At 44.2% G+C, this 27,099-nt stretch overlaps 2 long non-coding RNA genes across 2 annotated transcripts in view; one reads left to right on the forward strand and one right to left on the reverse strand.

Moving 5' to 3' along the window:
- The window catches only part of LOC144827055 (uncharacterized), a 732,152-nt gene that overhangs the window by 633,174 nt on the left and 71,879 nt on the right, over window positions 1-27,099 (reverse strand). The gene's annotated exons all lie outside the window — the stretch shown is intronic.
- Window positions 8,143-27,099, forward strand: part of LOC144827056 (uncharacterized) — a 159,106-nt gene continuing 140,149 nt past the window's right edge. Inside the window, exons 1-2 of the long non-coding RNA XR_013610002.1 lie at window positions 8,143-9,417; window positions 23,636-23,752. This is a non-coding gene — a long non-coding RNA (uncharacterized LOC144827056). The remainder of the gene's footprint in view (window positions 9,418-23,635; window positions 23,753-27,099) is intronic.

The following is a 27,099-nucleotide window of genomic DNA, read 5'->3' on the forward strand; positions in this document are numbered from 1 at the left end:
TTTTCATTAAAAAATAAATAATGTTATTTAATGAATAAAATATTTATATTAGGCACAACATGTTTAAGTAAAAAAATGCCCACTTTTTAAAAGCTGAATTTTCAAACATACTGTTTAAAAACATCTTCAAATGATGAGGGACATCACCCTGGCAAAAGCCTGGCAAACCTACTGTATAGGCCTCATGCCTCCTCACATATAACAGAATTAGTGAACGATACTGTGGTAAGGACCAGGTCCCCCAGTGAAAATATTACTAGAGCTTCGTCATTCTACTCCCAACTGCACACCGCCAGTGCTGAGACACCTCATGATGTCATAGAACAATACTTTGACTCAATCAAGCTGCTATGGCTCAGCACTGGGCACCGAGACTATTTAGATGCCCCATTCACTTCCGAGGAGATTGCACTGGTCATAGCTGGCCTTCTGGGTGATAAAGGGGCACATGCATCATTGGTTTTTGCATTCGCAAACGGTGCGAATCGGTAAAATCGGCCGTTTGCGAATGCAAAAACCATTTTTGGGATGCATCAAACTTTGTGGCACAATTCGCTTTTTTTTGCACTTCCAAAAAAAGCGAATGCATTTAAGGAATCGCATTTGTGCGATTCCTTAAATGCAATGCATCATTTTTTCTAAAATTGCGAATTTGGAATTTGGAAGTGCAAATTAACACGAGGTTGAACCTCGTGTTAATTTGCGAAAATGTTTACAAAAACTAAAAAATGCATTTTTTAAAGTGTCATGTTACAGACACACATGTCCTTAGGACATGTGTGTGTGAAACATGCACTTTCAAACACATTTCAAAGGACCCCCCCCTGCACCCGTGGAATGCATCAACAAATTGCGAATTCTTAACTGCCTTCCCATTGACTCCTATGGGCCGAAAGGGAATTGCGAAAATGCACTTTGGAATTCGCTATTTATTTGAGAATCGGTAAAAATTGCGATTTTTACCGATTCCCAAATAAATAGTGAAAAAAATGATGCATAGCATTTTGCAATTCTTAATTTGCGATTTGGTAATTTTCGCAAATTAAGAAACGCAAAAGCTATCAATGATGCATGTGCCCCAAAGCATCATGATCGGATGGGCTTACACCTGTGCTCTTTAAAGAATATGCTTCCATCTCCAGTCCCTACCTTGCCGACATGTACTGTGAAATAAAAATTGCAAGCATGCCTCCCCCTACCTTTTGCCTGTTTGATGTATGTGGCGAAGGTTATGCCCAGATGTGGGTTCCTTGCTCACTGTGACACTGGAACTAAGCTGGACCTGACTGAAGAGCACTAATCAGTCTTTGGTTGCTTGTGTTTGGTTTGAGAGAAGAACTGGATTGGCAATTTGGGTTGTACTGTTCTATTGGAGTGGCATCAAGCTTGATTTGCATATGGCTGGGTCCAATTGGAGGCGGGCATGGTGGGCAAAATAAGGATGGTCTGGAATACTACCACAAGTGAATACCAGTAGTTAGGCAAATTGCAAGCCTTTCTCCCATCACCTTTTGTGTGTTTGGTATAAACCCTAAGTAGTGAAGGGAATGTCCCCACGTGTGACTTTTGAGCACTGTCCTACTAGAACTAAGCCAGATGCAACTGAAGAGCCCCAATCAGGTCGAAACTGGTCCCAGGTTGCTTGTATTCTGGTTCAGAGAGCACTTGGCTTGGTATTTCAAGCGGGACTGTTCCTATTTATTCTCATATGGCTGTGTCCAATCTTAGCTGGCATTGTGGGAAAAAGAACGATGGGTTTAAATGCTACTTCAAGCGTCTGTCAGTGGTTAGATAAATTGCACGCATTCCACCAATCACTGTATGTGTGTTTGATGTAAGTCCAGTACCACTCATGCTTACTGAGAGGTACTGCACCACCCTCCCATAGAAAATAATGGAGGCAGGCAATGAACCTAAAACCCCATAGGAAATACTGTTCAAATACGTTAAAAGGATATATAACATTATTAAATGTTAAAAATGTCAATACAAGCTATAAATAATATTATATTAGTTTAATTACCTTTTTAACTACAAATCTATGCAACTTTATTTTTGATAAACAACAACTTTTAGGTAGAGAGCAGCTCCCTCATATTTTATCAGTTTTCTAGTATGGAATAGAAGGTACTATCCTATACTTAAAAACACTGCTAGAAAAACACACATGTGAGGGGAGTAGTTTTAGAATGTTGATGGTATTATAGAGAGGAAGGCACTATTGTAATCCTAAAACTCTCCGCCTATAACTAGGAAACTACCCAGTGTTCTCTACTTACTGGTTTGTGCATAATTTGTGCGGGGCTCTAAGCCTGAATCAGTAGTGCTTTGATTTATACTGGGTGCTCTCTTAAGTTACAGAGAGCTACATATAGAGGAGCTGCTCTCCACCGACATGTTATTTGTTCCTTAACTATGGCTAGTCAGCATGATTGTTAACATAATATAGAAACCATTCGACACTAATAATATTGTTCCAGAACCCCTGATAGATGTCAAATGTCAGCTAAGTCACATTATAAGGGGTTTTTAAGAAATGTATGCACATCTATGTATTCTAATCCTGCAAATGAAATGAAATAAGGGAGCTTTGAGGTCCCAAATCCCCCAGTATTGAGATGCTAGCTTTGTGCCATTTAAACCTGAAACAAGTGTTTGCCACGATTACATTTTTTTATTATCTTCGAAACAAGACCTTTCAGCAGACAGATGTGTATCCATTTTTAGTAATGCCTTGCAGGATCATGTAAGAAACGTTCAGATTGGATGATTTCAATGTTCTATTAGTGCAGGGGAAGGCTATGAGATTTCTTAAAATCTAGCCAGTCATATATGATGTTTGTTATGAGAAAATGTTCACCAAGCACAAAACTTCCTATCTCAGGTTGCGTAGTGATACACATAGTTTCATACTTCTCCAAAATAACTTCAACATGTATTTAGCAATGAATCTAAAGAATGTAATCAGCAGTTGGATCTGTAACATACTGAGTAAGTACTTGACCACTGGAGTGACCATCATTTAATAGTTTCCATTTTAACACAGTAGCATAAACACATGAGTGACCAAGAGTCCAGAAAAACAATAAATCTTGCTAAACATTTTTAAATTATTAGTGTCTAATTCCTATATGTCAATTTCTTAACCACATTCCTAGGTATTTCGGATAGGAGTATTGGAAGAGAAGGCCAGTGTCCCCTGATATGCCTCGGTATATAAAGGTTTACAAAGCAAACATCTGAATTTTCTCTATTAAGGATGTATTTAGATCCTGAGCACAGTTTTGATGATGGGATTGAAGCATCAGTATCCGCTGAGTATAAGAGGATGTCATTGGAATAATCCTCTGAATTATAGACCGGATTACCACATTGGATACCAAGTAAGGAGCCATAACTGGTAACCAAAGCCACATTCGTTCAGAGGATAGCAGCAGTGAGAGTGAGTATCCCTGTCTTCTACCCTGTCCTTGGCCAAAGGCTTCCTACATGCTACCGTTCATCATTACACTGGTTTGTGATTGATCGAACATTGCTATAACCATCCTAGTAGAAAGTAAGATTCCATATTGACTTTCAGTTATTTAAAACGGGCTGTTTTTTCCTATATACATTTGACCCATAACGGTTTCTACTGCTCTACCTGGGACTTTTCCTAACGCCAGGAAATATTTGACCGGGTCTGCTAGGGCATTGGTCAGATTATTGAAGGAGGCTCATAAAAAAATGAGCAGGAAAGCAATCTGCGTAATGTGCTTATGCAACACATCTATAGGCTTATGCAGTTGCTGTCTACCTTCTTCATAGAGTGAAGGGGTTCATGGTATACAGGTAAAAGATGACAAATATGGCTGGTCAGTAGATTGATGTGATTAGAAAGAGGCATAGCATGCTTGGAATACTGAAATTACATGATCTTTCGTGCTCATTTTGAGGACTATGGGTCAGATGTAGGTCGCCCAATACCGGTCAGTAACGGTCGAAAATTGGTAATTTCAGCCGCTACCGACCGGTATCCATGAAATGAGATGTAGGAGCCTATTATTTACCGATTCAGAAAACATGAGCCGGTATAATTCCGACTCGGTAATCATGAGTCGGTAAAATTCCGACTCGGTAAAATTAATATTTACCGAGTCGGTTTTTTACCGAAGTGGAATTTTCCGAAGTCATATTTACCGAATTGTTATTTACAGAATCGGTAAATAAGAAACGGTATAAAAATGGGCATGGAGATGTAGGAAACCCGAAAATTACCGAATTCACGGAAATTCGGTATTTATGAGTCGGTATTTACCATGGATTGAATGCAGGTGGTAACCAGGTGAAGGCTATAAAAAGAGTCCCAAAATGCAACAGTGGAACCAGAATGGCGGCGTTCTACGTCATTGCAAGGCGGCAAAGACTACAGGCAGCAGAAGAGAGGGAATGGCAAAGGGAGGAACAAGAGTACAGGCAGAGGATAACACTGTTCCAACTGAGAGAGCCTGAAATACTCCAGAGGTACAGGCTACATCCCCATACCATCCAGGACTTGATCAGGGACCTACACCCACTCCTGGAGCACCCAACACCCAGGGCCCACGCCATCCCACCCCATGTGCAGGTGCTGTGTAGCTTACACCTGCTTGCCTCCGGGAGCTACCAGAGTGTGATAGCTGCAGTGTGTGTGTGTCCCAGAGCTGCCTGTCCCGCTTCTTCAGGAGGTTCCTTGACGCCATGATGCAGAGGATGGAGCATTATATTTCATTCCCTGACACACCTGCGGAACTTGCAAAAACAAAGACTGATTTCTATCAACTGGCACACTTCCCTCACGTGATTGGCTGCATAGATGGCAACCACGTACCACTCTATCCACCTGCAGCCACAGAACACATATACAGGAACCGCAAGTCAACGCACTCCATCAATGTACAGGTCATATGCAGCGCTGGCAATATCATCCCAGACATCGTTGCGAAATTCCCTGGGAGTACCCATGATTCGTACATATTCCAGAATAGCAGAATATACACACGCCTAGTTGCTGGCGAATTTGGAAATGGATACCTGCTAGGTAAATGACATTTACACACCCTGACACTCACATGAGATAAATGTATCATGTACATGCAACTAATGTCAATCTTTCTCCCCTCTAGGCGACAGTGCATATGCCCTGCGGTCCTTTGTGCTCACCCCCTACCTCAACCCATCCACCAGGAGTGAAAGGCGGTACAATGTGGCTCACCGGTCCACACGCAACGTTGTAGAGCGCACATTTGGACTACTCAAGAGCAGGTTTCGCTGCCTCCACAAGAGTGGAGGGGCACGCCAGTACACTCCAATCCTGTGCTGCAAAATCATTGCGACCTGTGCAATGTTACACAATCTCGCCACCAAGGAAGGCACAGAGGTGGAGATCACACATCATGAGGACATTGATGATGACACAGAACTGGCTGAGCCCCATGGTACAGTAGCAGCACCAGCTACAGATGGGAGACTAAGACGGGCAGAGGTCACACAGCAATATTTCTGAGTGAGTAATGAGACACAGAAAGGCTAAGATTATGACGTACGTAGTTTAATTTTTTACTACGCAAGTGCAATGATATCACACAATGGTTACACGAAATATCAATGTCCATGACTGGGTGGTCACAGTTAACACCACCGTGACCTGTCCTTTGGGTGGAGGGCATAGTCAATGTTTACGTCCACGGATTACAGGGTGGGACTGATGTGGCTGTGTGTCTTGGCTTTCGGTGCGGCCTGTCTCTGTCGAATGATGCCTGCCACTCCTGCGTATTTCAGGGACAGGAGTGCTTGCGCCACTCCTGCTGGTGGACTCCTCACTTTCAGCCACACATGTCGCCTCGAGTGGCAGTCTGTTGTGCGAGCATAAGCTCCATGGCAGAGGTCACTCTGCCCATCCCCACAGATAAATTGGTGCAGCATTGAACAATAGCATCCTGCATCGCCACTGACCGTCTGCACAGCAGGGAGGTTGTAGTTGCAAATCTGTTTAGGGCTTTTGTCTGCTGCCGCACATCCATATGGGCCTTACGCCTCTCCAAATGGTCCCTGTCCAACTTGTCGCACAGGACAGTCATGCACTGAGTCATGTCTGTAATGCCAGATGCCAGCAATTGCATGCTCTCAGAAATGTCTCCTATGCCCTTGCCTATTTCATCCAGCTTGTTGTTGGTGGTGCGTGCCTGCCTATGAACACCCATCATTGCTTTCGCCTGCAGGTGCTGTACTTTGACCATGGTGGCCTCCAGACCGCTGAAGACCCCCTGACCGTGATGCTCTTCAGCTGCCTCCCGTGACCTTCGTCCTCGGACACAGGCCCGCACAGCTCTGGGAGTGGGCTGCTGCTCAGCGTTGGCTGACTCTAGTGGATTGATGGCCATGTCACCCTCATCCTCTTCCTCCTCAGATGTTTCCAGTATGCGGGGAGGGGGCACATCAAGACGCCTTGCCCTTTCAAGCACAGGGGACGGAGTTGTCGGGGTGGGGGACTGTGCAGCCGCTCCTGACTCCTGACTCTCAAACAAAAGAGGGGACTGAGGCTGTGGTGGTGTTGTATCCTCAGGTGACTTGGCTGCCTGCTCTGTGTCCTTCCCTCCGTGTACTGTGCTGGAACCAGCTCCTTCTCTCCTCTTCTCCCTATCCTTTGCTGTGCTGTGCGAAGACTCTCCTGTGGACAGACATGGACATTGTGTCAGTGGAGTAGTTTACCTGTGTCTCTTGATTAAACACACTACTATCACACATTTGCCTGTACCTCATGTGCTTATGCTAGTAGTGTGTTGCATCCCTTGCTGTATGGTATGCTGACTGCATAGAGGTATCTACCTATGACTACATCTCCCATTATGCATTGCTGGGCATTAGTAAAACCTGTTCTGGAGTGTGATGTAGGCACACAGAGTGTGGAAGGGGAATAGGTAAATGGGTTAATGACAATGTACATGCATCTTACCTTGTTTCTTTGCAGCTCTTGCGGAGCTGTCAACGTCCCCAATGCCATGGATGGATTCAGGCTCAAGGGTGGATTCCATCAGCTCCTCAATGTCGGTGAGTCGTGGTGCTCGGTTTCTTCCTCCCCCTGTTGCTGCAGCTTCTTTTCGGTGGGAAGCTAGTTTCTTTTTGGTAATGATGCGAAGGTCATACCACCTTTTTTTTAAATCGTCTATTTCACGGTGGGTGACACCAATGGCATTTACCTTTGCTTGTATGTCAATCCAGGTAGTGCGCTTGATGGACTCTGCAACATGCAGTGATTGTTTACCAAAAATCTTGCTGTAATGTCTGACAACCTCTGCAACAAGCACTTGCAGTTCTTCAGGGCTGAATTTCAATTTTCTTCTGCTCTCAGCAGCATCCCTCTGTCCATCCTGACTCTCCATGGTGCTGTACAGGTAAGCTCAGGGAAGCCTGCTCCTCAGTCTGTCCTCCTGCTCTCCTGACTGTTGGTTTCTGCACCTGCATGGGTGTGGCCACTCCCAGGTACTGGGGAGGGGTGCTTGATTCTGATTGGTTGATTCCACTGTAACTTTGGTTTTGGGTGTGGTTGGTGTTCCTCATTGGTTCACAGGCTCGCATGTTCGTCAGTTTCAAATTTCCGATTCGGTATTTTCCGATTCGGTAAATTCCGAATCGGTAAAAGCCATTCATTCCTATGGGGCATGGGTCCATTGGAATGTATGGGTTTTACCGATTCGGAATTTACCGAGTCGGAGAATACAGATTCGGTAAATACCGATTTCAGATACCGAGTGATTCCGAATCGGTAATTTTTACCTATTTTTTACCTACATCTCATTTTCCGATTCTGAAATACCGTTTCGGTATGAGTCGGTATTTTAGAATCGGTAAAAGATTTTTACCTACATCTGGTGCTTAATGTTTCATTTAAGCACACTAAACTTCCTGTAGCTGGCAAGAACTTTACCCATTTGTCTATTCACATAACGTGTTTGATTGTTGAATGTTATTGCAAGTTCTAGAAGTGGTGACAGAACAATTTTCTGAGTAGGGGTGCTGGTCTTTGGCGACACCACACAAATAAAATAGGCAATATTACATTCAATACATCAATGTGTTAATTCTCCAAGAGAAGATGTCCTAGTTCTTCAAATCTATGTGCATAATATTTAGACACATTATGTGCCCTTTGGAACCCTGGATATACAAAAGCATATATTTACCAGCAGAAAGCATGTAACAGAAAAATTGTGCAACAACCGAAATAGGAAATATCAAGACAAATAAACACCATAAGGAATACTATGCCCAGCTCCACATTGTTTCACCATAATTCTTTTAAGGATTTTAACAGATGCTTTAGTCTGTTTTCTATTCTAGCCCTTATGCACTCTGTGGGGTTATCTCAAAGTCTGTTCGCTATGCAAGAATAAAGAAAGAAAGACGATTGCTGTCGAAAAGCCCTCACAGAGAGGAAGCTGGGCAAGCTGGTGCATTGTTCAGGCAGAGTTGTGCCCAGTCAGTAGGGTACTAATTTGCCAATATTCTAGTGATTTGGGGCCATATGTATGAAACTAAATTGTATTTGCAAATGCTGCGATTCGCAAAAAACAGCGTTTGAAAGTAAAATTCGCAAAACGCGATGTATGTGACATGTTCACAAAGGGTAACATAAGGAATCGCAAAATTAGCGATTCCCAAAGTTGGGAAACAATAATTCTGCGAATATACATGCAAATTCCTAAACTGCGATTTTCAATTTGCGATAATCGCATTGGATGTATAGATGGGACACATGTCGCCATATCCTCCGCCCCCTCCCAGAATGAGTATGTGTTCAGGAATCGCATATTCTACCATTCCCTGAACATACAGGTGGTGTGTAATGCCAAACACATCATCAACGACATTGTCGCAAAATACCCAGGCAGCACGTACAACGCTTTCATCTTCCGCCACTGTAGGATACACCGTCGACTCACAAGTGGGTAGTTTGGTGAGAGATATCTACTAGGTAAATGTATTTGTACAGAGGACACACTAGTTAAGGATAGCATGTGCAGGACGTTGTTTAACCATATTCCTCCCACCCCACAGGTGACAGTGTGTATGCAGTCTGTGAGTTCATACTGACTCCCTACCTGAATCCATCCAACCAGAGGCGCCATTGAGCGGACCTTCGGGATACTCAAGAGCGGATTCAGATGCCTACATACGAGTGGAGAGGCACTACAATACAGCCCCCAGACCTGTTGCAAGATAGTGGTAGCATGTGCCATGCTGCACAACATTGTCTCCAAGAAAGGCACACCGGTGGAGCTCAGTGAATCAGATTCATCAGATGAGGAGGGGCCATCTCCAGGATGCATGCCAGCCGGTGTAATTGGTACAGCTGCTGGGCGCCAGAGGCAAGATGAGATAACACACAACTATGTCTAGGTAAGAAAATATGACACAATGCTAAATATCAGTTGTGAGACTGTGTTTTATTTCCTTAACTTCAGGATGAATGACGGCACAGAGCCTGAGTACCACACAATGTATCTCCCAATGTCCAGCACATGTTACTGTCACAGTGCAATTGTTTGATCAGGAGCAAGTGTCCATGTAAAGTGGGTTGCTGCACCAATCTAGTGGTCTAAGTTAGTGCACCTCAAATGCGGCGCTGTCGGGTCGGAGCCCTTGTTTGGGGTCGCACAGTGCCCTCCTCCCTTGTCCCAGTAGGCCTACTGTTACGCCCACTACGGCGCCTATCCATGGGGAGCGGTGGGGTGATGCTGCTCCTGCCTGATTGTGCGTCCTCATCTGTGGGAGTTAGGACTCGTGGCCCAGTAGTGTGAGCTGTCCGCAGCTCATCTACAGCAGATGTGACTTGTACCAGGGCCCTTGCCATGTCCTGGCTGTTGTGTGCTACCTCACACTGCTTACAGATGCTGCCCCTTGATAACACATTTGTTGCTGAGGACAGGGGGTTCACCGCGCGGGTGTACAGATCTAGGTGCTGCTTCTTCCTGCGCCTAGCAGCACAATCTGGTTTAGTTCCGCACAGAGTTCCTCCAGGGCACCCGTCATGTCCATGAAGCCAACCCTGATTTGCCTCTGTAGTGATTTTATGTTTTTTGCCTGCAGGCGCTGTACTTGCAACATGTGCCCCTCCAGTCCGGCGAACATTGTGTCCTCTCCTGGGTCTGCTGCACTGGTGGATGCACGTGCCCTGCGTCTGGTTGGAACTGGCGGGATCGGATCAGCACGTGCACGGTGTTGTTGCTCTCACTGTGTTGGGACTGGTTGGACATCGCCATCGGTGTCCTGGCCTTCATCCTCCAATAGGGGCAGTGGTGGCACTACATTCCGCTTGTGGTGTTTCGGAGGTATTACTGGGCTGTCCTCCTCCTCTGTTTCCTCCTCTTGCCCTGCTGCCTGTGGGTTAGGGGAATCGTCCTGTCTTCCAGTGACTGTTGCCTGTGTCACAGATGGTCCTGTGGACGTAAAAGGACACATTAATTTTCTGTTCTGACTTGCACTTGTAATGTATTAAATATCACTATTTGGGATTACATGTATCTTGTATTTGCCTTTCCTGATGTGCACATGCTGTTGCGGACTGGCTGGGTGTAACTGCACCACTGTAATGTGCATGTGACTACATCTCCCATAATGCATTGCTGTGGGTGCTTGTGTACCTGCACTGGACTTTTAGTCTTATCCTACCCTAGGCCCCTCCTGGGTGTGTGGGGGTAGTTGGAGGGTATCAGGGGTGTGATGGCATGCTTCTTACCTTGTCCTGGTACAGGGGGGTCAGAGCTGTCCAGGAAGGCCAAGCCCATTATGCTCTATGGAAGCAGGGTCCCCTCAACCAGTTCCTCTAGAGGTGTGGAGTCAGTGGCAGTGGAGGTCCCTCCACAAGTCTTCTTGGACTGCTCCAACCTGGCAGCCACCTTCTCCTTGGAGCGCTGGTGCATATCGTACCGATACAAAAGGGGATGATGGACGGAGCGTTTGAGCAAATCAAACACTCACCCCCAGTCAACTGATCTGGGTTTAATCCATCACCATTCTTTAGCTCACTCAGCCACCCCAGTTCAGACATGGCCATATGCAAATCAGTCTGACCCTGTGCCTTATGGGAACAGTCAAGCCCGAACTGCCAAGCCATGTCTTCCCTGGACCGGAAACTAGCATCCTGGGACCGGTTTCGGATTCATAATCCCCATCAGCCAGGCTATCTTGAATCCTGTGGCCAAGTGAGCAAGGGACTCACGTCTGAGCATACCCTGCCACACTTAGGGCGAACAAAGCGATACAAAAGGGGATGATGGACAGAGTGTTTGAGCAAATCAAACACTCTCCCCCAGTCAACTGATCTGGGTTTAATCCATCACCATTCTTTAGCTCACTCAGCCACCCCAGTTCAGACATGGCCATATGCAAATCAGTCTGACCCTGTGCCTCATGGGAACAGTCCAGCCCGAACTGCCAAGCCATGTCTTCCCTGGACCGGAAACAAGCAACCTGGGACCGGTTTCGGATTCATAATCCTCATCAGCCAGGCTATCTTGAATCCAGTGGCCAAGTGAGCAAGGGACTCACGTCTGAGCATACCCTGCCACACTTAGGGCAAACAAAGCGATACAAAAGGGGATGATGGATGGAGCGTTTGAGCAAATCAAACACTCACCCCCAGTCAACTGATCTGGGTTTAATCCATCACCATTCTTTAGCTCACTCAGCCACCCCAGTTCAGACATGGCCATATGCAAATCAGTCTGACCCTGTGCCTCTTGGGAACAGTCCAGCCCGAACTGCCAAGCCATATCTTCCCTGGACCGGAAACAAGCATCCTTGGACTGGTTTCGGATTCATAATCCTCATCAGCCAGGCTATCTTGAATCCAGTGGCCAAGTAAGCAAGGGACTCACGTCTGAGCATACCCTGCCACACTTAGGACGAACAAAGCGATACAAAAGGGGATGATGGACGGAGCGTTTGAGCAAATCAAACACTCACCCCCAGTCAACTGATCTGGGTTTAATCCATCACCATTCTTTAGCTCACTCAGCCACCCCAGTTCAGACATGGCCATATGCAAATCAGTCTGACCCTGTGCCTCATGGGAACAGTCCAGCCCGAACTGCCAAGCCATGTCTTCCCTGGACCGGAAACAAGCATCCTGGGACCGGTTTCGGATTCATAATCCTCATCAGCCAGGCTATCTTGAATCCAGTGGCCAAGTGAGCAAGGGACTCACGTCTGAGCATACCCTGCCACACTTAGGGCGAACAAAGCGATAAAAAAGGGGATGATGGACGGAGCGTTTGAGCAAATCAAACATATCGTACCAGCGCTTCCTTAAATCTTCCACGCTTCTGTGTGTGACACCAACAGCGTTTACTTTGCGCTGGATATCTAACCAAATCCGCAGCTTGCATGTCCCAGGCACCCGGAGTGATTTTTTTCCAAAGAGGTGCTCATGGCTTATCACCATTTCCTGGATGAGGACCTCCAGCTCAGTTTCTGAAAACTTTTGTGTTCTCTTCTTCTGTGCTTTTCCCTGCTGCTGTTTGTCCTGGCTGGCCATGTCTCCAGTGTCTTTCATTGTTTGAAGCACTGCTGAGTTCCATCACCACCACTCCTTCTCTCTGACTGTGCTTTAGAAACTCAGGGGTAGCATGGGTAGTCACACTTCCTGGTTGTGATGTCATCAAGCTGCACCTGAGTTTCCGATTCTCAGATTTGCGAATTTCGCAAAATTGCGATTTTTTTAAATAAGGAATCATAATTTGGGATGTCGCAATGAAAATAGCGATTTTTACGGAATCACTATTTTGCGATTTATTATATACATACAGTTTTGCGATTTTCAAAATGCGATTCGCGAAAAATCGCAAATTGAGAATCGCAAAACGGGAGCTTGGTACATATGGCCCATGGTCTCTACGTATATGTAAAGGCGATTTCAAGTTTGGGAAAATTAGCAACACCTGATATTATCATCTTTTTTAAATTAAAACTTAAAATATAAAAATCAAGAATAGTTTTTTAACACTGTGTAAACTGTACAATGTGATCCTTATATTTTCTAGACTAAATGAAAAAAAGGCACAGAAGATTTTAATAAAAATATTATTCCAATGCCCGCTACAAACAACAACAGAATTCTAAAACATGAACAAATGGTCTGTATTTTTCTAAGAAGAATGTCTAAATAAAACCTAAAGTCTAAAACCTTTTAGCAGATTTATATTTATTCTTCAAATTACTTGTTCTCCCTTTCTAATGCAAGCTCCTACCTTTCACCACGCCCTTACCTATAGCCAATTTATCAGTTTCTGGCATACGTTAGAACCTCTACCTGCCTCCCGGAAGGCACACATGATTGTTTACTGAAGGCAATCTAAGAGCCATAAAACTTGCCTCCGCCAGGTACCTTCACAAGTTGGTGTGCTAGCACACTGTGATACTATATAAAAACATCACTCAACGACTGGATTCCATCTGAGCAACCTCATCCTATTGAAGAAATGAAAGTGCTCTGGGGTACACTTCTAGCTGCAGCCATGCTTTTTAGACTAGGTAAGTTCTCCAACAGGAATGAAATGTTGGTCTAGTAACAATAATACAGCTCAGTAGGTTAATATAGCAGTCTTGCAAAAACCATTGTTAGAACAATCAAGCCCACTCAATCTTTCATCCTGCTTAGCTGAATAACAAGTGTGGCATTGTGTTTTTGTAAAATCTGGGATTATAGGTACAAGTGATAGAGAACTATGTAAGAAGCAGTTTTTCACTATTACAGCCTCTCAGAGCTGGATGACCTATTTTATTTATGTGCCTATTTTAGGGATTTTATATAGTATCTACTACATTCCAAGGATGTTAGAGGGCTTAACGAGTTAAATTAGCATCAGTTTCATACTACCAGGCATATAGCAGTAAGTAGGGTCAGTAGCCTAAAAGGATAGGCTATATATTTTTTTAAAAGGACAGCCATGCATTTTTACAGATTTCAAATTTTGAAATATCATCTGAGAGTTCAGTAGCCTAAGTAAAGAAGTTGTTTGTTTCACCGAGGGCAGTTGTGAAATGGGCTTATCCAGTGCTTAATTTGGACAGGTTGTTTATTATTCTACATTAAAATGACTAATGCATGCTGCCCTAGCCATTTTTATGATTTGGGGTCCAGAATGGTCTGCATTTTCACACTTGTAGGAGCGTATTGGGTTTGTAGTTTAGTTCGTCCTGTCTTTGGCAGCATTGACAGGAGCAGTGGGTGGTACACGCTGCAGTAGATTCCTTACAAAGGCCCAGACACCTATTCTTTTCCACAAATTAGGTGCTGGGTTTAGCTGTATATTATTGTTTCAGGTCCAGTGTCAGTGTTTGTTGTTTTCCTGAACAGGAGTATTGTTCCAAGTGTTTGATTTCTGAGCCTAGCTAGGTTGAAGTGTGGAGGGCTGCTTTCAGTAAAAAACACTGTGGGGCAGATTTATGAGGCCCTTGCGCCACGTTTACGCCGCTGTTGCGTCACGCAAGGCGGCGTAAACGTGGCGCATCCCTACGAACGATTTACAACGTGACGCATCTAGGCAGATGCGTCACGTTGTAAGGCCCTGCGCCGCTTGTGGGCGTTCCGGCGCAGGGTGGGCGTTCCGGGGCAGGTGCGCCTCGCAAAAGTGGCTGAGTGAAATCTGTAAGATTTCACTCAGTCACTTTCAGGCCAATGCTGCGTCAAAAGCCTGCGCCTGCTTGAAGCAGGCGTAGGTCTTGATGCAGCATTGGTCAGATAGGGCACCCCTGAGCCTTGCTGGAGCTGCGTCGCGCTTGCGACGCAACTCCAGCAATGCGCCGCCTTTACGGCATAAATGCGTCACGCATCTGTGCCGTTTTTGCCCCATGGTGCGCCGCATTGTAAATGCGGCGCACCATGGGTGGCGGAGCTGTGGCACACTGTGGCGCACATTAACTGGCGCATCCCTGGGGATGCGCCAGTTAACCTAAATCTGCCCCTGTGTATCTGGCATATCAGTTAATACAGAGGTATCCTAGTTGCAAGAACTATTGATGGAAAGTGCCCTTTAGGATTGAAGGGCTTGAAGCTATTGAGAAGTCTGAGCTGATGTTGGACATCTTTTGCTTGACAGAAAAGTGGGTTTGCATGTTGACTTTCTTAAAGCACTGAGATTTTGTGCAGTCAATGTGCAGGAGTTTGAAGTTTAGGATATTTAGTGAGATTAACTAAGTCAGGACTGGGGTGGATTTATGCAGAGGTGTAATGAAAAGAAATCCTGTTTCAAGGGGGTTCGGTTTGAGATTATGAGTAAGCCTGGGTGGTGAGCTCCACTCTGCCAGCAGAGTTTGTCGAGTGTTGCCAACTCCGCACTCGGTAATGTAAAGTTAAGGCAAAAACTATGACTCCACTGCAGAGCAGAGTTAGCCGCTGCACCCACACCCAAAAAAGAGAAGGAAATGAACATTTACCTGCTCTGGCGTCCCTTGGCTGCCTTCCTCATTTGCACATTCCTTGCAAGATGTACAACGTATGGATTTGTGACCGGCGAGAATGGCGGATGGCGAGGAGGAGAAACCACTGTGAGGAGAAGGGCAGTTTGGAGATGCCAGAGAAGGTAAGTGTTTATTTCCTTCTTTTTACATTTTTATTGTATTGGGAGGTGAGCGGAGTTTTTTTCAACTCCACGGAACTCCATGTAGTGACACTCCGCCAACTCTGCCCACACTTAATTATGCGCCATCATCCATGACAGAATGTTTAGTAGAACTGTTTTGCACCACATATAGAAAGAGGGATGTGCCTCTAAAGATTATTTTTGTGTAGGAAAGTGTGGAAGAAGCTACTGGCGCTAAAGCACAGCACAAGCAACACGATGTCCTTTTTTCCAATTGTTGGCAGAACTCTGCAGCATTTTGCAGGTTTTTTTTGTAACTCTGATGAATTTGCGGAGTCATGTACAGGGTCTTCTGTATGTGGGGTTAGGATATAAATCAGGAAGCATGGAGATGTACAAAGTAAATGAATGCTTCACTGACAAAACAGCAAAACCACAAATATCGTGGGACATAAATATCAAGTCAAAAAGATTGATCACAAAAATATCATTTTCCTATTTATAATGTAAATAACAGAATTGTTTTTACTAATATATTGCTATACACTAATATTGAAAATAAAAATATTGTTTGTTATTATAAATATAGTTAAACATACTAAACAATAAATATAGAGTAATACAATTTGAATAAATACATATTAATGTTGATGATGATATATACATTTTAAACTTATTAAAACAACTCATATATATTCGTAGGTTTATTTAAAAATATTTTTTCTAAATATATTATTAAAATAATAATTATAATTTGTTACAATATACACATTTATTGTAAACCTTTAAAACATAACAAATACATATTTATGAATATATTATATTATAAGACATATAATGAACCACTACAAAAATCATAATATAAATTTAAACAATATAAGAAACTATACAATTGTATGAATAATACATATACTATTCCCACTCCAATTTCTGGGAAATCATTAGACTCAGGAGGGGTAAATTGTACTATTACTGCTTCAGTCTGTGCAACAGTAGGGAAAGCGTTGGATTCGGGAGGGGTAAAAATCAGTATTCTCACTCCAATCACTGCAACAGTAGGGAAAGTGTTGGATTGCAGAGGGGTAACATTTATCATTCGCACTCCAGTCTGTGCAACAGTAGGAAAAGTGTTGGATTGCGGAGGGTTAACATTTACTCATATTACTATTCCCACTCATTGTACTATTTCCACTCTAGTTGATACAACAGTAGAGAAAGTGTTGGATTGCAGGGAGGTAAAAGTTAGAATTCCCACTTCAGTCAGTGCAACAGTAGGGAAAACACTGGACTCAGTAGGGGCAACAATTTACTATTTCCACTCCAGTCATTGCAACAGTAGGGAAAGCTATAATTTAATTTAATATCATTTAATTATATTTTAATAACTGCCCACCCTTTACCCCTACAAACACAACAACCCACACCTCATATATCATTTAAACACATTCTTAACTAGACAATTAAATAAGTATCAATTAAATAATAATTGATAACATTAATGATTAATTATTATAATTAATTTCATTCACCCCTTTTACCTCTACAAAAACCACAGCCCAAATCAAAAGTATTAGCAAACAAGTAAGTTAATTATGCAATTTACTTAATTAATTATCAAATAAATAATGAATAATAATTAAGAGTTAATTATTAAGTAATATATAATTAAATTACTTCCCATCCTATACCCCTACAAAACTGCACCTAAAGCTTAACACAATTAAAAAAGATAATTATACAATTAACATAATTAATTATCAATTAAATAATTGATATTGATTGATTATTAATTATAAATAAATTACTTCAAACGCTCTACTCCTATAAACCCAAAAACCCACTACTGCACTAAAACACAAATTAACTAATAAATGTAATTTAAAAACAACTAAAAGGGACTAATTTGGATGTTGATTGGAAAGCCTCCGACCGCAGGTCATACGCTTTCCATCTGACATTCAAGTTTCAAATGCGACCACTGTATTACAATGAGGGCGGTCATATTTGAAACTGGCTGGTCAATCTGATTGACCTCTGACGAGTTCAAGGAACCTGTCGGCTAGTCGGAACAGCTGTCAGGATTATGTTGTAGATTTCTGACAGGCTTTCCATTTTGGGCTTTCTGACATGGAAAGCCAGTCAGAAAGTGGCTTTGGGGGCTCCAAGCAGGGCCTCCCTACTTCTTTAGGCTGTTGGGAGCTGAGGGGACACCTATGGTGCCCTATTGAAAACCCCTGCACTGTGTGGCAGGGAACTCAACGTGATGTGCCTGCCACATGGTGCAGGGATTTACACAAACTCCCATTTCTTTATGGGCTCTTGTGCTGCGGTCAGTTTCCGCCCTCACCACAAGCTCCCTTAGCAAAATGGGAGTTTTCAAGTGCTCCGTGTGCAGTTGTATCATAATTGGGGTTTTGGACCGCCGACCCGAGATGATTGACATCATAATAGGGCCACAAAATGTATAAACTATATTAATAAACATTAATAATATTTATACAAACAATATACAGCATATACAATTAAAATATATACTAAAACATATCAAAATAATAAACAAAACATTTTAACAATGATTTTTGTGTCAACGATATTAACAACATAGATATTTTTAACATCATATTAACAAGATAGATGTGTTTAACATCGATATTTAAAATAAAGTCATTTTTGACATCAATATTCCTTATATTAAAATTTATATTAATAACGATATTTCTGCACATGTTGTTTCTGCATCAAAAATATTTCAAACTTAATGTTTCTGCTCCTCGATTTTAAATATTTTGTTTGAATTCCAGAATAAAAAAGAGTGGTCAGACACTCCGTTTTCATTCAGAAGTGATGCCAATTCTGCTATAGTAGTAGCATGGGAGGCACTCCAACATTGTATTCATTTGACCTCAGCGAGCCTGCCATATTACCAGTACATTCCTTCATATCATCATTGTAGCCTTTCTTACATTTATCGACCTCCATTTTCCTTCAGATGTATAGGTTTTCACTTTATTCCCTACTGTATCGTCCAGTCATGTAATAGCCACAGCTCCCTGCCAACAGAATAAACCACTTTGCTTTCCAGTCTTCTGCCAGACTGTACAATCTCTAGCTTGGCATATACTTTACCAATGCCTCTACTGTCAGCATATCCCCTCTTCTAGTAGCAACACTTTAGTTATCTAGGTCTTCTCCCAAAAACTCTTACCTTTAGAGTGATTGGACACCATAACCTGTCTGATGTCTCTTTGTTGCAAAATCTATGAGTCTCCTTACCATTGCTCCTCTAGTCTCAAATTCACTCACCATCAGAATTTCAATTAAGAGTTCCAAGACCCTGAAGCCCCAATCATGTCAGTGAATTAGTCATCTGAATAGAAACATACATCTGCTGAACTATAGCTCTTCCCACCGAGCACCACAAGAGCTGCCATTTCCTCTACCTTGATTCCAGGAATCCTAACGTTGCAGTATCAGCATCAGTCCATTTCATATTTAAACAGGGGGAGTTACTTTGACATCTGGGTGAGAGCTTCTGAACCTCAATGACTGAAAAATGCATGCCACCCAGTGAACACACTTTAATATGCCTTTGTGTGACCTTTCTCTGTTTGCCGAGTACACTCTAATAGCACAGGAATGATCCGAAAGTAGGTAGAGTGCTTAAATAGTGTCAGCGGTCTAGGTGGCAGGCATCATAAATCATTTTAGAGACCATCATCAGACTTTGACACAGTGGTAGAGAGAGAATAGCATCAAAGAGAGAATAAATATGGAAGAGAGATAGGAAACTAGAGGCAAAGCCTGAAAGAAGGCATAAACAAGAACATCCAAGAGTGAGATAAAGAGACAATACATGTAGGCTTGCAGCAAAAGGAGTTATCAGATGGAACAAGACTATCGAAATGTGGTATGCAGCAACACTGGCACTTGACAGCAATGGCAGCAGGGTGGTATGAAAAGCTTTGGGCTTCTAGCTCTTTTTTAAAAATTAAGCACTGATCCTATTTAATCATGTCATTCACAAGTAAAACACATTAACCTCACACAAGTAGGGCTTGTCAAACGTCTTACCTGTCCTCTAGACAGGGAATTGCAGAAAAATGAATACACCTGATCCAAACACTCAGGGCTTAATTACGATAGTGTTTGGAGCCCAACCGACAGCTTGTTGGATGCACATCGAACATTTGCTTCCGCAGTTCGGACAGTGCATTACGATGCATGCAGTCGAAAGCAGCAGTCGGAGGGACTGACCGATGTTTTCATATGTGCTTAAGGAGTCTGTCGGTCAGTCAGGAACTCCTTATAATCCCTTAAGGATGGCATCAAGATAACGATGTTGGTTTCCAACAGCCAATTCATGTTGGCTTTCCGACATGAATTGCCTTTCGGAAACTGACATTTGGGGGTCCCTAGCAGGGTCCCTTCCCCTCTGTCCCATTCTCATTTGGTCCTCCACATTACTGCAAAGTGTGGCAGGCACGGGGATGTTTACAAAACTTCCGTTTATCAATGGGTGTTTTCAGCCTGCCTCACAAGCTCCTATTGGAAAATGCATGTTTCTGACTGCACTATCTGTGGTTGCATCCAAATTATGGTGTCGGAACCGGCAATATATGGTCGGGTGGTTTCTTTCCCGCAACAGTGTTGGGCAGATGCAATCTTCACATATTGAGTTTTTACCATTTTGGAAGGAGAAAAAGACCTGGTGTCCTACACTCAGTGCAACATACCCAATAGGCTTGATTACTATAACAACAGTCCAGAAAGGAAAAAGGGCCCATCTCCTTAACTACCTACAAAGTCAACTTGTTATCAAACTGAGAGCAAGAACTTTAAACAATTTGTTAATATCTGACTGGTTTCATGTCAGAAAGGAAAAACTCGTACTCTGAGTCAAGCAGGAGTGATACACTCTCCCATCCTTCACCACCTTCACCAATGCCCACATACTTGAGGATATGAGGGCCAGTGGTAGGTACATGGTAATGGTAATAGGATAGCAAAGACACTTGAATTCCCCTCGACAGGAATGACTGCTATGCCTGAATTCACTTTCTTCTGATGCCAATCAATCTCTAATGGAAGTACTCTTTAATATCTTTAAGCTGTTGGTAGCAGAGTAGCAGAAGTGAATTAAGCCTTAGAATGGTTTAAAGAGAGCAAAGTTACTGCTTGCTATCTAGGCCTAGCTCCTTCTGCTTGGCTAATCTCCAAAGAAACTCCCCTTCCAAGTGCTAGGCAGAGGCTATCAGGAGAGGCAACATCAGCACTTATCTCAGCAGCAACAGGCATCTCAATCCTTTTGAGGCAGAGGCTTGAAGACAAGCAAACAGCATCCAGGCCCCTAGGGGCAACACTCTACCCAAACCCTGCAACCCCCACCACGGCTTACGGAAAAATGCTTTAACTTGTCCTCTGCAGCACATGATCTCCCAGTGGTAGGCTACATCAAATTCTACCTCCCTGAGTGAAAAATTGCAAGTATACCTTTCCTGTCACATCCTCCCGATATATCACCTACATCACACCACCTCCAATAGGACCTCTTGTCTATACGCCTATTCACAGCTTGAGCTCTCTTGGCCAAGTGGCAATATAATGGTTGCTGGAATCAGAGATCTGGCCTGGTTGTTATTCCTGTTATTTTCTGTTGCCGGAAACACTTAACTGCCCAATCCTCGATCTCTGCCCTTCTCCAGAAGCACAAGTTCAGAACGCTCATACTGGCCAACGTTCTGTCTGTCAGGGACCTATGAGAAAGGATAGTGGCATTGGATTTGCAAGATGCTTAGTTCCACAGATCTGCCCTGCACTCCCACAAAAGCTGCATGCGGTTTCATGTTGGCCAAGAGAACTTTCAGTTCACTGTGCTTCTTTTTGGACTTGCCAGCAGACTTCAGGGATTCACAGAGTTGTTGTTTGCAGCCATTCTGCGCAGGTTGGGAATACCAGTCTTCCCGTACCTTGATGACTGGCTACTGAAGATGGACTCACCTTAAATTATTCCAGACACAAGCTGACCCCTGGATAGTATTGGACCTTCCCACCAATGTGTCAACGTCACACCTAACTCATTCCAATGGCTCCCCTTTATTGGAGCAATCTGGGAGCTTTCCCAAGCCTTCCCTCCACACAATGAATCCAGGGCTTCGGGCTATGATCATGATGATTCAGCCTTTGACCTGGGTTGCAGTGAGAGTGACTCTGAAGCGTCTTGGTCTCATGCCTTCCTGCAACCTGCTGGTGGAACATGACAGGTGGTACAAGCGGGCTCATGTCTTCTGGCCGACAGCGGCATTCCTGTTTAACGTAGTTGCACCCTTCAATAATGAGCAATCCATCACCTTGCTGGCTTGCTATGTCACACCCGCTTCATGCAAGCAAGAAGAATGGCTCTATCAGCTTAATCCAAAAAGGCACTCTGTATTTACAATTGGACCGGTGAACACCATCTGAAAAGTGAATTGTTTCTGTTTCTGGTTTTCTCCGTTGCTTAAATGGGAGAAGCAGTGCAAAGGATAAATATCTCTCCATGGATTGTTCTATGCATTTAGCTCTGCTATGGGTTAGCTGAGAAACAGCTTTCCGCAGGCTTGCACACTCACTGAACCAGAGAAAAGCCTGTCATCACTGCACTGGCAATTGTTCTGCCACGATTAGACATCTGCCAGGTTGCTACGTGGACACATTCACAAAGCATTATTGGCAGCATAGCCAGGTCTGGCAGGGCACCTCATCCAATCTGTTTTGCAGGACTTACAGACATGAGTCATTCCACAGACACACCATCTGAGTTGGTACTACCTTGGTCTCTATTCACAAGCAGGGGAATCTGCGGTTAAAATTTTCTATCAGAAGAACACATTGGTTCCTTTCAGTAATGCCGGTCCTGGTATCTATTTACTGCAAATTCCTAACTGACTCAAACTAGTCCCCTTTTGTTGGAATGGGCTTATACAATCCATTTAAACGATTCTAAGCCAGTGATCTGCACATTACCATATTTTAGTTTCGATGGGCTCCATGTTAGACTGCACAGATAGGGATCAGAAAGAAACTGAAGTCAACACATTAAGGTTTTGAAGAGGTAGTAGCCTCATGTTCGAGGCAGGTTCGAGGCAGGGATGAATTCTGCATGTAGCCTTATGACACCATGTAGTTATGCACGAGGGAATTGCTATCAAATATTTGCCCAACAAGTCTGGTGCCTGGGGGAAAATCACATGGTGAGAAATATTGGGTTAGATAGAATTTCTACCAGAAAAGGAGTTACGTAGGGTAAGTAGCGTTTTCTTCTTTGCAAAAGAAATCCTACACTCACCTCGCAAAGTTATGGCTATAGTGTCATAATTGCCTTGTAAAGACACCATGGGCCATGTGTCAAAAATACCTAGATATTCAGGATGGCCTCCATATCTCCAAACTCTATGAGAGTTCATTTCCTGCAGGAAAATGTAGTTTATAGTACAGGCACCATCAACTAGGGCATTCTCCAAGCAAGCCAGTATCACTCCAGACCGTCTCAAACTCTGCAAGTACTTCCAGCCATTCCTTCCCTGAGATGGACTCTGTGTGAGCAAGTCTAATGTTTTTTTTGTTGAAGTGATGAGACATTCCTCGAACCCGAAACCAGATTGGCTGAATTATTTTGTGCTTTACTTGAATTTGAACCAAATTTGGTTAAGCACCCTGCAACAAATGTAATAAAGATACATTTCAAGCTGACATAGGTTGTAGGGAGAACAATTATATTGGTTGAAACCAACTTCTTTGGTGTTGAAAAAGGCTATTGGTAACCATAGACAGCATTTCCGGCAGTGCAAATTACTGGATTTTCCTTTGCTGGCAATTGGGATAGAAAAATTGGCAGGTTCAACTAATTGCACATTTTCACTAATACATTTTGGCCAACACTTAACCCATTTATACCTCACCAGAGACCTATTTCTAACATATTTCCAGTCATGACATAGGCATACAAACTGGCATACAGATGTCTCACACTGGTTCTGTCTCTTTTAATTTTTCAGCATATTCTTTGGAGTGCTATACATGCAGTGACCCCCTGATCCCCTTTGCGTGTATGAAAAGGACCGCATGCAAAAAGGATGAGAACTTCTGTAAAACAGAAATGTTTTTTAATAAAGGTAAGGAAAAGTAGAAATGTATGTGCTTCTCATGATTGCAGACATGCAGCAATTTGTGTATTTGCCTGAATGTTTGGGGTAGCAGAACAAGGGGTAGGTCGGCCGCTAGACGCGATCAGTGACTACTGACCTTCGGTATGCTAGTTAGCATCCATTGTGGCCCGCACAACATAAGTCCCTAATGCTTTGTGATTTGGTCTTTTCTTGAAGTTGCATTATACATGTGTGCGTGGATAAAGATTATTGTTCCTGTTGAAATGCCATGATCTTTTAGACAGTAACTGGCATGAACCGTGTTGACCCTCCATTGCCTTACAAACACTATCATGTGCTGGAGTGGACCATTATATCCATCTCTCACCCGAATCAAGGTTTTTAACCATAACAAAGGAACCAAGCAATTAAAATATTGTTTTGGGCTCCTGTAGTTATTTTTTATTGCACCTTCTTTGAAATCTATTCACTTCCATTCACATATCTCTCTACCACACCTCACTTTTGACATTGGCAAAATGAAAACAACTCCGGCAAAGAGCCCCTTTGCTGGGCCTGTTGAGCACTGCAATGCCGGTCCAATGAGGATCTGCCCAATGATGAAGCATGGGGAAACCTTTGCACAGAACGGCCTGCGGAGGATTGAAGGAGGCGACTCAGTCCCACTGCTTTTACCGCCAGTACCAGGCTCAGGATTAACGGCCTACGACTTGCCGGGTCCCGCTGCGGTGAAGGACACTCTGCGAGGGTCTCAGGGGGAGCCCAAAAATCCATCAGCCACCTTGGTCATCCGGCAGGGCTGCGAGCAGGCGAGCAGGGACTCCATTGCCCAGGAGTCCCTGCGTGCAACACCTGTGGCCGCTCTCCCTGCCGGCAACGCCCCCTGACAGCGGCTCAAAACTGCAGCACTTCCCGTGCTGAATCGGGAAACATTTGCACAGAACGGCCTGCGGAGGATTGAAGGAGGCGACTCAGTCCCACTGCTTTTACCGCCAGTACCAGGCTCAGGATTAACGGCCTACGACTTGCCGGACCCGCTGCGCGGGTCCCGCTGCGGTGAAGGACACTCTGCGAGGGTCTCAGGGGGAGCCCAAAAATCCATCAGCCACCTTGGTCATCCGGCAGGGCTGCGAGCAGGCGAGCAGGGACTCCATTGCCCAGGAGTCCCTGCGTGCAACACCTGTGGCCGCTCTCCCTGCCGGCAACGCCCATTGCCCTATTTTAATTTAAGAAGCAGCGCCTCCGCTGCGCGGGAGCGCGCGGGAGCGAAGACCGGGGGCGAAGACCGGGCTAAGAGCGGGCCGTTTGAGGCCGTTCGAGGTCTTAGAGGGTTGGGCTGGGCCACGTCCCTTGGCTGCACCTTTGCTACCTCCTTCACTAGCGGTGAGCGTGTATTCTGCTAATTGTGGCTTATTTTCACCTTGTCCACTATGTGTACACGCGTAACACGCAGCAACACTGCTAGGGGGGCCAGTAAATCTAATGGGACTTTGGATGACTTTTTAACAAAGACTAATTTGGCTATAGATGCCGAAATTACAAAAATGCAACATAGGGTTTCCCTGGAGTTGGATGCTGCTCGGAAATTGTCCCTAACCATTGCTTCCTCGAAGAAATCTTCATTAGGCAAATTTGCCTCTGCACTCACCCCAGAGCGTACAGTAGGCCCTCGCTCCTTGCTCACACAGGCAGATATACATCACCGCCCATCTTTGTCACCATGTGATCAAGTAGAGGATCTTTCACCAAACCCCCCGGAGGAGGAAGTGCCACCCAATTGTGTAGCCGGTGTTAGGCCGCAAGAAATAAGTAAGATGCCTAGGGCGGTTACGAAGGATAACAAAAATGTTAAAAAAATGGCACTGCGGCAAAAGAAAAACCTGGCTAGATCTGCATTTGCCCGTAAAAAGGCAAAAATTGCGAGAGCCCAGTTTTTTAATTGCCGCCGACAATTGGGTGCACCTGTTCCTGAGGCAGCAAGTGATAAACCCTACACAGATAACTCCTATATAGATCTGCATGCAAGTGTCACTAACCATGTTCTGGTGGGAAATGGGGGGGTTGAACAGGTTGCATGCCTATCTGGCTTAAGCAAAGATGGCGTAAGGGAGGGAAGATTGAGTGAGGACGGGAGGGACAAGAGGGGCGATGAGGAATTCGTACAAACGGTTTGGGATACTCTTAAGAAGTTACTTACCCCCCTGGAACTCAAACTTTCCAGAATGGAAAATCATCTGCTTGAGATGGATAGGACTATTGTTACACTGGCCAGCCTTAGTCTCAAGCAGATGGAAGCAAGATTTTCACAGAGAGAGGCACCCCCACAACCGTTAGAAGTAGGAGCATCTGATCCTCCCTCCCTAGGGCCCAAACCTGTACCTATACCTAAACCCCGCACTCAAATCGGGAATATTATCATCCCCACCCCAAAAGCTAGGTCTGGCCCTGCTAAAGATGTTCCAGCGCTAGTCAAACCTAAGCACACTGTCTCTCGTGCTGGGGCTGACTCATATTCCCAGCAGACCACTGTATGTCCTAAACCTGTGCCCCTAGCTGATCTGCAATCCAACTTGCAAACCCTTAATACCCAGCCACCTCCTGCTCCTGATCCAAACAGACCCAACTTCCGCGGGGGCTATATCGACTTACCACCGGAAGCTACTCCTTATGTTATAGTTTTGGCCGGTGTACCTATCCTTGGCCCATTAGCGAAAGAGGACCATTGGTCCCTCAAGAACAAAGTAATACACTGGCTCGAAACAAATAGACAGCTCCCTAACCACCAGAGAAGCCATGTACTCATGGTGCGCAGAGTACCATGGGTTTTGCATCGAGCCACAAATCTATCATGGGTGACTGCATTGTGGTGACTTTTGCTGATCCCCACACTGCACGCCACCTCTCCTCATGGGTCCCTAGCAAAGACGATCATACTGTTGTAGTTAGACCCCTCACTTTTTTTTACCCCCCTAGGAATCAGCATAGGATGGGTGGGGCATGGACAACGGTACAAAAGTCTGGGAATAGGGGTTTTAGAATTGGGGGACCCAGTCACAGTGCTTGGTGGCAGGGTGCTCCGACATCTAATATGTTTGGTTGCCTTGAGGAGGTCGACTGACTCGGGGTGGCGACTCCAATAAGGAAGATGGTAGACCCTAACATGAACTCCACAAAAGGAACTAGTGTAGCCTGTTTCACGTTACCAGTTGTACAACAGATAACACCTGTTAATGCCACTATCCCCCCCCTGACTGAGGTCGCGATCTCAGTTTCATCAGTAACTTGTAACACCAATAATCCTGTAACCTGCAACATTAATAATTCTGTAAATGAAATCAAAATAGCTTCATGGA

This window comes from Lissotriton helveticus, chromosome 4_1, assembly GCF_964261635.1.
Source record: "Lissotriton helveticus chromosome 4_1, aLisHel1.1, whole genome shotgun sequence".
Lineage (NCBI taxonomy): Eukaryota > Metazoa > Chordata > Amphibia > Caudata > Salamandridae > Lissotriton > Lissotriton helveticus.